General features: G+C 38.4%; 1 pseudogene; it reads right to left on the reverse strand.

Moving 5' to 3' along the window:
* Positions 1 to 8,617: 8,617 nt before the first annotated feature.
* Positions 8,618 to 10,127, reverse strand: LOC105466792 (periodic tryptophan protein 1 homolog pseudogene; annotated as a pseudogene).
* Positions 10,128 to 10,881: the final 754 nt, after the last annotated feature.

Raw genomic sequence — 10,881 nt, forward strand, 5'->3', positions numbered from 1 at the left:
CAGTACATGCATATTGTGTTTGGGGTGTCCTTATTATTTAAAGATTGTTACATAGCTTTTCCTTCAATATTCATATTTCACATTTTCTTTACACTTTCAACTATGTTAACAATTTGTTTAGACCTAACTCTTTTCATTTGAAAGGTGGTATAGCTACTTTCAGAGTATCTCTGAAACCTGTAAGTCTTTGATGTTTTGAGGCAGCTCTGGAGGGTAACAGATTTGGAATTGTGAAATCCTGAATACCAGAGAGAGTGATCAGTTGATCAAGTTGCATTTGATTTATTCCAGTTTACAGGTAAGACATGTAGATAGCTTTGACTATGGCCTAAACCTCTTGCTGTTCCCATATCACAAATAAGCTAGATTTAACTTCAGTTAAATGCATCTCTGCCCCTCCAAAAATCAGTCTCCCTTCTCTGTCCAAAAATGACCTTTTGTCCCATTCCCTTATCTCTATTCTGTCTTTGCTCTGAACTTTGACATTATAGACATATTTAGATATTACAGACTTCTATTAAGCTGCAAATATGAATCATTCTGCTCTGATAAAAATTATTATCCAACTCTTCTTGCACTTTTCCCCCAAGACACATACACATAATTAATAATGTTTACATGCTAACAGACCTAGGTTTTTATCTGGTGCTGCTCCCCATTATCTTTTCTCTCTGAACCCCTGGACTTGATCCCATGCATGTCTCTGAGTCATTTATGGATAGGCAAGAGACCAACTCAAAATTCTTTTTGTTTAGAGGTGTTCACCACAGAAGAATAAATACCAGCCAGACTTCTGTGAGGTAGTGTCCTCATCTTTCCTTGAATAGGTAGAAACACAACTACTCTAGAAGTGAGAAACTAGAGCTCAGCAAGGAATTGACAGACAGGCTTCCTGCAAGGAGATCCTGCAGCAATTATGGAACCATATTGTGCAGAGAGATGGCCATGAGGAGATTCTTCCTACAATGTCATTCATCCACTCCCACTCAACAAATATTTACTTATCTTCTATGGTTTATCAAGTACTGTTTTAGATGCTGAAAATATAGTAGTGAATGAAATAGGTAAAATTACCTGAACTTGTGGAGTTTATGTTATAATTGAAGAAGACAGATAAAAGTCTAAATAAATAAAATGCATAGGATTTTAATGGTGATAAGCACTAAGGAGAAATGCAAGGCATGGAAGTGAGCTGGGAAGGATGAGGGGGTTACAATGTTAGGTAGGGTTGTTAGAGATGGGCTCACTGTGTAAGGTATATCTGAGTAAATAACTGAGGGAGATAAGGTAGAAAATCATTTGGATATCGTCTGTGATGGTAACGATGATGGCAGTTGTGGTGGATATTTCAGGCAGACGAGACATCAACTGCAGTTTCCTGAAGAAATATTCTTCCTGGAAGTTTTACTAACAGTCAGAAGGGTGGTGCAGATGGGGCAATGTGAATGAAGGGGAAAGGAATAGGAGATTAGGTCACAGATTTTATGGTAGTTCATATCATCTAGAACCTTGCAGACTATTGTATGAACTTTGGCTTTAACTCTGAAAGAGACAGAAAATCATTGGAGAGTTTTGAACAGAAAAGTTATATTATATAACATGCTTTAATAGGATTTTCTGGCTGCTGTACTGAAAAGGACTGAAGAGGGGAAAAGATCGAAGCCAGTTAAGAGGCTACTGCGAAAATCTAGTGAAAGAAATTACAGTAGTTTAGACGAGAATGATAGAAGTGGTAATGGTGAGATGTCACATTCTGGATGTATTTAGAAATGTAAATCCTTTCATAGTTTCCTATGGATTAGATGTGGAGTGTGAGAGAGTCAAAGATGACTGCAAGGTTTCTGGCCTGAGGAAAAAGAATGGATTTGCAATTAACTGGAGTGTGAAAGACTGTGTGATTTCAGATTTGGCAGTGAGGGAATCAGGAGTTAGGTTTTGCACACGTTAAATTTGCAATCTATTGCTTTTCATCAAATTTTTTATTGAAGAAAAATTCACATAACATACAATAACCGTTTTAAAGTGTACAACTCAGTCATCTACCATATTTACAACGTTGTACAACATGCACCTTGACCTGGTTCTGAAACATTTTCATCACTACAAAAGGAAACCCTGAACCCATTAAGGAGTCGCTGGCCATTTCCTTCTCCTTCAGTACCTGACGACCACTAACCACTTTCTCTCTGTATGGATTTAACTATTCTGGATATTTCATACAAATGGAATCATACAATACTTGGTATTTTGTGTCTGGTTTCATTGATTTAGCATGTTTTTGAGGTTCATCTGTGTTGCATCATGCATTAGTACTGTATTCCTTTTTATGGCTCAATAATATTTCTTTTTTTTTTTTTTTTTTTTTTTTTTTTTGAGACGGAGTCTGGCTCTGTCACCCAGGCTGGAGTGCAGTGGCGCGATCTCGGCTCACTGCAAGCTCCGCCTCCCGGGTTTACGCCATTCTCCTGCCTCAGCCTCCCGAGTAGCTGGGACTACAGGCGCCCGCCACCTCGCCCGGCTAGTTTTTTGTATTTTTTAGTAGAGACGGGGTTTCACCGTGTTAGCCAGGATGGTCTCGATCTCCTGACCTCACCGTGTTAGCCAGGATGGTCTCGATCTCCTGATCCGCCCGTCTCGGCCTCCCAAAGTGCTGGGATTACAGGCTTGAGCCACGGCGCCCGGCCAATAATATTTCTTTAAATGTTTTTATTTTTCATCTATTTATTTATTTATTTTGAGACCAAGTTATGAGGCTGGCTAATTTTTGAACTTTTGGTAGAGATGGGGTTTTGCCATGTTGCCCAGGCTGATCTTGAATTCCTGGGCTCAAACGATCTGCCCACCTTGGCCTCCTAAAGAGCTTGGATTACAGGCATGAGCCATCGAGGCCAGCCTTCAATATTTCATTGTATGCATATACCACAATTGTTTGTCTGTTCATCATTTGATCGAAATTTCATTGATTCCTTACTTTGGCTATTGTGACTAGTACTGCTATGAACATTAGTGTACAAGTTTTTAGGGTTTTTTTCTTTAATACCTGTTTTCAATTATTTTGGACATACAATTACAACTAATCCAAGTCCATTTTCAAATGACACTGTACCGCTTTGCAGGCAGTGTGAATACCTCATAATAACAAAATAACCTAATTTCTCCCTCCTATTCCTTGTATCAATGATACCATTCATTTCACTTATATGTAAGCATACGTAAGCTATATATGATATATACATTCGCCTACATAATTGGTTATATTGCTGCTGTTATTTTGAACAAACTGTTATCTGTTAGATCAATTAAGAATTGTAAAATAAAAGTTTTCATTTTACCTTTACTTACTCCTTCTTTGATGATTTTACTTTCTTCATGTAGATCAGAGTTTCTGTCCTTTATCATTTCCCTTCTCTCTAAAGAACTTCTAACGTTGCTTGCAAGACCGGTCTGCTGACAATAAATTCCCTCAATTTTTGTTTCTCTAAGAAAGTCTTCATTCTTCACTTTTGAAGGATAATTTTGCAAAATATGCAATTCTAGGTTGGTGGGTTTTTCCCTCAACACTTTGAATATTTTGCTCCGTTCTCTTCTTGTTTGCATGGTTTTTGAGGAGTTGGATGTAATTCTTATCTTTGTTACTCTATAGGTAAAATTCCCCTCCACACACCTTTGGCTTATTCCAGGATTTTTTTCTCTTCGATTTTCTGCAGTTTGAAAATGATATGCTTAGGTGTCCTTTTTTTGGCATTTATCCTGCTTGGTGTTCTCTGAACTGAGACTCTCCCCAAATAATGCCAAACACGAAACCACCTGGATCTGTAATTTGGTGTCTGGCATTATTTAGGGAAATTCTCAGTCATTATTGACTCCAATATTTCTTCTATTTCTTTCTCTTTCTTCTACTTCTTGTATTCCCATTATGCACATGTTATACCCTTGTAGTTTTCCCATAGTTTTTGGATAGTCTGTTCTGTTGTTTTGTTTCAGTTTTTGTTCTCTTTGCTTTTTAGTTTTTGAAGTTTCTATTGATATATCCTCAAGCTTAGAGATTCTTTACTCAGTTGTATCCTGTCTACTAATAAACGCAACAAAGGCATTCCTTATTTCTGTTACAATGTTTTTGATCTCAAGCATTTCTTTCTGGTTCTCTCTTAGGATTTCCATTTCTCTGCTTACATTGCCCATCTCTTCTTGCATACTGCCTACTTCATCCTTTAGAACCCTCAGCATATTAACCGTAGGTTTCTTAAATTCCTGGTCTGATAATTTCAACACCTTGCCATATCTGGTTCTGATGCTTACCCTATCTTTTGAACTTGTGGAGTTTTTTATCTTTTTTTTTTTTTGCCTTTTGATATGTCTTTTTTTTTTTTTTTTTTTTTTTGCTTTTTGATATGTCTTGCCTTTTGATATGCCTTGTAATTTTTAATGTCTTATAATTTTTAACGAGACATGATGTACTATGTAAAATGAACTTCTGCAAATAGGCCTTTGATAATGTGGTGGTAAAGTGGGGTGGGGAGAAGCAGCATTCTATGAGCCTATGATTAAGTCTTAGTCTTTATGTACTCTGAGTTCTTTGGTGTATTTCAAAATGGTTCCTTTTTCCTTCCTGCTCCTGAAAGTGTGAGAAGATTTTCCTCCAATATTTACTATGGCAACATGGTTGAGCTCCTGGAGGTAAATCTCATAATATTGTAAAAACCCTTCTATCACTGGGTCCTCCTGGAGTTTTTAATTCTTAGACTTGTCTGCACTGAACCTTCAGCAATTATTTAATTACAGTTTAGATTTTCCTACCCTAGTACCAGTTCCTCTGGCAGTTTCTGCTCATGAGTCACGACCCTGTATTTACCTGTCTCTCCAACCTTGGGAGTAGTAGTTTCCCTGTGTCCTCCCCTATCTTACAGATCCAGTAAGAGTTGTTGACTTTTTCAATCTATTCAGTTTTGTAGTTATTAGGAGGGCATGGATTTCCAAGCTGTTTACATGCAGAACCACAAACTAGAAGTCCATACATAGCTTTTAACAACAACAACAACAACAACAATAAAAATGAAAAGAAACACCATAGAGGCAAGAAGGAAAATATTCTGAAGGGGCATGTCAATCATCAGAACCAGACTCAGGTATGAAATGGGGAGAATGCTTAATATATTTAGGCTTTAACATAAAAGTAGGCAACATGCATGACCACAAAGGTGGCAATTTTAAAAAGAATCAAAAGGAAATGCTACAAATAAAAAATACAAGAACAGAAATGAAGAATGCCTTTGACAAGTTTGTTAATAGAATGGACACAGACATGAATAGAATCAGTCAACTTGATGATAGACCAATAGAATCTTTCCAAACTGAAATACAAAGAGAAAAAAGAATTACAGAAAAAACCCAGAGTAGAACATACAAGAACTGTGGAACAATAGCAACAAGTATAACATATACAAAAGTGGGGCCAGGCTCAGTGGCTCACACCTGTAATCCCAGCACTTTTGGAGGCCGAGGTGGGCGGATCATGAGGTCAGGAAATCGAGACCATCCTGGTTAACACGGTGAAACCCCGTCTCTACTAAAAATACAAAAAATTAGCCAGGTGTGGTGGCGGGCGCCTGTAGTCCCAGTTACTTGGGAGGCTGAGGCACGAGAATGGCATGAACCTGGGAGGTGGAGCTTGTAGTGAGCCGAGATCATACCACTGCACCTGGGTGACAGAGTGAGACTCTATCTAAAAAAACAAACAAACAAACAAACATAAAACATAACTGTAATACCAGAAGGAGAAGAAAGAACAAATGTCACAGAAGAAATATTTGAAGACATAGTGGACAAGAACTTTCCAAATTAATGACAGATACTAAACTACACATTCAAGAAGCTCAAAAAACAGGATAAACATGCACAAACATGCACTACACACACACACACACACACACACACACACGCACGCATATTATATCTAGACATATCACCTTAAAAGAGAAGAAGACCAAAGACAAAAAATTCAATCCATTTATCAAAGTGTCTACAGTTTCTGAATCTAGAGATATGAAACAATAATAAATTTGCAAAGGAAATTTTTTAAAAAGCAGCCCATAACATTGGTGAAGCCAATGTGCACATAAGGTTATTTTATGGAGGTGCAAGTAATATTATTTTAGTATCAAAGGAACACATATGATAAAGAAATATTTGGAATATAGAAAGAGGAGGCAGGAGTAAAGTTTTGGAGGTGATGGATGTGTTCACTACCTTGATTGTGATGATGGCTTATAAATGTATGCATATCTCCAAATCCATCAAATTGTATATATTAAATATGTCCAGTTTTTTGTATATCATTTACACCTCAATAAACTGTGAAAAAATATACAGAAAAAGAAAAGGAAAGAAAGAAAGAGAGAAAGAAAGAAAAAAGAAAGAAGAAATAAGAAGAAAGAAAGGGAGGGAGGAAGGAAGGAAGGAAGGAAGGAAGGAAGGAAGGAAGGAAGGAAGGAAGGAAGGAAGGAAGGAAGGAAGGGAAAGCATGGAAGGAAGGAAGGATTTGAATAGAGTGATAGAGTCCTCTTACCAGAATTTGTTCTACCACTTACAAGATAAAAGACATTTGAGTTTTGCAGAGAAGATTTGTGTGAAATACACATAGAGTAATTCTATTGTCTCTGTTCTCCAGCATCTTTACATCATTGTCTCTGTGGAGACAGCCTACTGCTTCCTTGATCCTGTTCACAAGTGTGAGAGTTTACAAAGCCTCTAAGGAGTTTTGTAATATACATATATTCAGTAAATTATTTTTGCCTCAGACTGTAAAGGAAATTTGTTTCATATATAAACACTTTGGAATATAGGGAAAGCATAAAGAATCCAGCCACTCATAGATAACCATTTCAATATCTTTTGGATACTCTTCTCAACATTTAAGAAAAAATTTTGCACACAAGATAATATATTATCCAGTATTGAATCTATTTTAGTTCATTTAGTGTTGCTATAAAGGAATATCTGAGGCTGTTAATTTATAAAGAAGAGAGGTTTATTTGGTTCATGGTTCTGCAGGCTGCACAAGAAGCATGACACCAGCATCTGCTTCTGGTGAGGGCCTCAGACTGCTTCCATTCATGGCAGAAGGTTAGCGAAGCTGACATGTGCACAGATCACATGGCAAGAGAGAAAGCAAGAAGGGAGAGGGAGGTACTAGGCCCTTTTTAACAACCAGCTCTCTTGGAAGCTATCAGGGAGAGAAATCACCTATTACAGTGAGGACAGCAGCAAACCATTCATGAGGGACCTGCCCCAATGACCCAAACACCTCTCATTAGCCCCACCTTCAGTGCTGGAGATCAAATTTCAACATGAGGTTTGAGGGGACAAACATCCAAACTATAGCAGAATCCTAAATATTTCTTTGCTACACATTATATAATCAGGGCTTCCCCCTTTACAATTTAAATTTCTTTGTAAACACCATTTAATGATTGATTGCCCAATACTGGAGGGTGAGAATCATCATATGCTGCCTAACAATTTCTTTATTGCCTTTTATTTTATTTCAATAGTGCAGCGTTGAACTTTTTGCATATTTGGCCACATTTAACACATATTGCTAAATCCCTTTCACTAAAAACATATAATAGTGCCATACACTGTATTCATTATAACGCTGATTTTTTTTTCCATCCTTTAATCTCTTTAATTCACACATCTGTCCTTTGTATAAAGAGGTGTTTTGGTGAACCCACGTTGTTACATCAATGACATTCCACAGTATTAACACTAGAAAGATTGAAGTCACATTCATGAATTACATAGGAAATATCAAAGGTTCATGAACTGATTATTCTTCTGGCAAGTTAGGGTTGGGTCTCATATTATCAAACTAATTTTTAATGCCTACTAAAATTCATACTTAATAGGAAGACGATCTACAATTAAAATTGTCCCTTGTTAGGTGGAGAGCAAAGACTTATTCACACTGAACCTCCCATGCCTTGTATAGCACTGGGCACAGAATGGCATTCAGTGTTTTGAGAATGAATGAATGGTCTGCCTCTTGTCTTTGATAACAGTGAATATCATGCTAGGAAAACAGGGGCATGTAACTTTTACTTACCAAACTCTATGAGTTGCATTGAGCATACTTCTCAATCACGAGCATTAATTTGAGAATAGTTAGGAAGGAAAGTGGAGTCTCTGGGGCACTTGCCTCTGTTTGTGGCCTCCTGTGCAATCTTAGCCAAATAACAACCTTTCCAGGCCTAGGTTTACCCATCTTTTAATATTACAGGATTTTACGCTTTAAAAATTCTATAAATTACTACATATTTGCAAACCTAGATTAACTGTGACAGATGGTATGTTTGAAGAACTATTTTTTTTAAATCCTTTTTATTACTCTTTTAAGAAATGCAACAAGAGCCTTACAAACCATCCATTTGAAGAGCAAGCACAAAGACCAGCTCTGTTTGTGGTGCCACCACAGTTGCAGAAAGGAATATCAGGAAGTCAGAAATGAATTGTGTTTCAGTCACTCTGCATGGTTGCTGCCACATATGGAACAATTTTAGGCCAACTTTTCAAAATTCCCAGTTAAGGTAAATGGGAAATTAGATGATCTTCATTAAGACTACATGGGTGTGTCTGAGCTCCTGCTGCCAAAAGGGCCACTGATAGATGAATTTCTTGCACTCTTGAGAACATGCCGCTCTCGTCTTCCAAATGCTTCATTTACCGAAGAGACTGTGCTTATATCCCAGACCCAAAGCCCTTCTTTTTGACCTCCAAAGGCATAAATAAATGGCAAATCAGGGCAACATGAAGAACAGAAGAGAACTCCCATTTTCATGTCCCTAGAATGAACTAGACTTGGCCTATCTCCTAAGATGTCCCAGATCTTCACATATTTGTCAACTGAAGCAGTCACGAGACAGCCCTTGATTTGACTGCTAAGATCAAGACCAGAGATTTCATCATTGTGCGCATTAAGTGTAAAAACTGGCTTATCTGAACCTGCATCCAAATTATACACAAAGCCATCATCTGTACTGGCCAAAAAATGACAAGGTGAAAAGTGATTCCAAGTCACTCTATCTGCCTACTGAATCGCCACATTCGATGGCTTTCATCTGGACTTCGGCAGTCATACAAAGCCAGAAATCAGAGTCTGTGCTTCAAATGGATGAAACTGCAGCGTTTGGACCTTGTCTGTGTGTATAGGGAGACTAGCTGCTGGTTTCCCCAAGGTCATATCCCACAGAATTACAGTGTTGTCCGCTGACGTACTTGCTAAAACATTTCTGATTAGCTTATTCCATGAAAGGTCAAGGACAGCATCGGTATGCCCTTCTGCTGAGAAACTCTTCTCTCCTTTCTTTTTCTTCTTTTTTGAAAGTTTACTTCCCAGTATGAAGACTGGCTCTAAAGAGTCCACTATATCAAGGTCCCACACTTCAATAACAGGGGTCATGTTTCCTACAGCAATGTAATTTCCAGTAGAATCATCTGGGCTAGGATCAAAATTCAGCCATTCCACACTCAGAGGATATGCAGACAAGAGTATATCCTGATGTACATAAAAAGAGTCTTCTTCTTGATTATAAACATGCACCTCTAAATTGCACTGGTCCTGTTCAGCTCGGCCACAAACTATGAGATTATCACTGGGCTTAAGCAAGAAATCTTCAAGTTCATATTGTTCTGTATCTTTCAGAGTAACGTAAGGATCTTGATCATTACTCCCGTAGACCATAAGACCCAAGAGAGATTCACCAAGAGTCTCAGCATCTGGGTCATCTTCCTCATCATATTTATATAAGTCATACTTAGCTCATCATCATCGAGCGTCCTGTCATCCTCTGGGTCACCATCCTCCAGGGGCTCTCTTGGGCGTGCCTGGGTGCGTGCACTCTGCATGCCATCTTCTGAAGGACTGCCTGTCTCCTCTTCATCAATGCCACCACCCACCTTCTTCTTGCAATTTCTCCTTTGCCTCAGCAATGAGACGTTTTACTTCTTCTTTACTCAGCTCTACCTTGTCTGGTGTCTCTTTGGCCATGCCGCAGCGGACCCAGGCCACACACCTCACCTGGCAGCTGCGGTTCATGATCCTCAGGTCAAGGGCGTGTCAGGCTAGAAACTCGGCCAAGCATGAGGGACCACAGCCGCGCTGTGGCCACACTGTCGGGGCTCCGCACGGGGCCGCTCACGCTGAATAGGTTTTTGTTTTTTTATTCTAATTTTTATTTTTATTTTATTTTATTTTATTTTTTATTTATTTATGTATTATTATTATTATACTTTAAGTTCTAGGGTACATGTGCATAACGTGCAGGTTTGTTACATATGTATACTTGTGCCATGTTGCTGTGCTGCACCCATCAACTCGTCAGCACCCATCAACTCGTCATTTACATCAGGTTTAACTCCCAATGCAATCCCTCCCCTCTCCTCCCTCCCCATGATAGGCCCCAGTGTGTGATGTTCCCCTTCCCCAGTCCAAGTGATCATTGTTCAGTTCCCACCTATGAGTGAGAACAGGCAGTGTTTGGTTTTCTGTTCTCGTGATAGTTTGCTAAGAATGATGGTTTCCAGCTGCATCCATGTCCCTACAAAGGACACAAACTCATCCTTTTTTATGGCTGCATAGTATTCCATGGTGTATATGTGCCACATTTTCTTAATCCAGTCTGTCACTGATGGACATTTGGGTTGATTCCAAGTCTTTGCTATTGTGAATAGTGCCGCAATAAGCATACATGTGCATGTGTCTTTATAGCAGCATGATTTATAATCCTAATGTATATACCCAAAGAATAGGTTTTAACTATTGATAATTTGGTAGCTGAAAAATATCTCATTGTTTTGGCTTAAATAATATTTATTCGATTATAT

The sequence above is a fragment of the Macaca nemestrina genome, chromosome X (genome assembly GCF_043159975.1).
Source record: "Macaca nemestrina isolate mMacNem1 chromosome X, mMacNem.hap1, whole genome shotgun sequence".
NCBI lineage: Eukaryota > Metazoa > Chordata > Mammalia > Primates > Cercopithecidae > Macaca > Macaca nemestrina.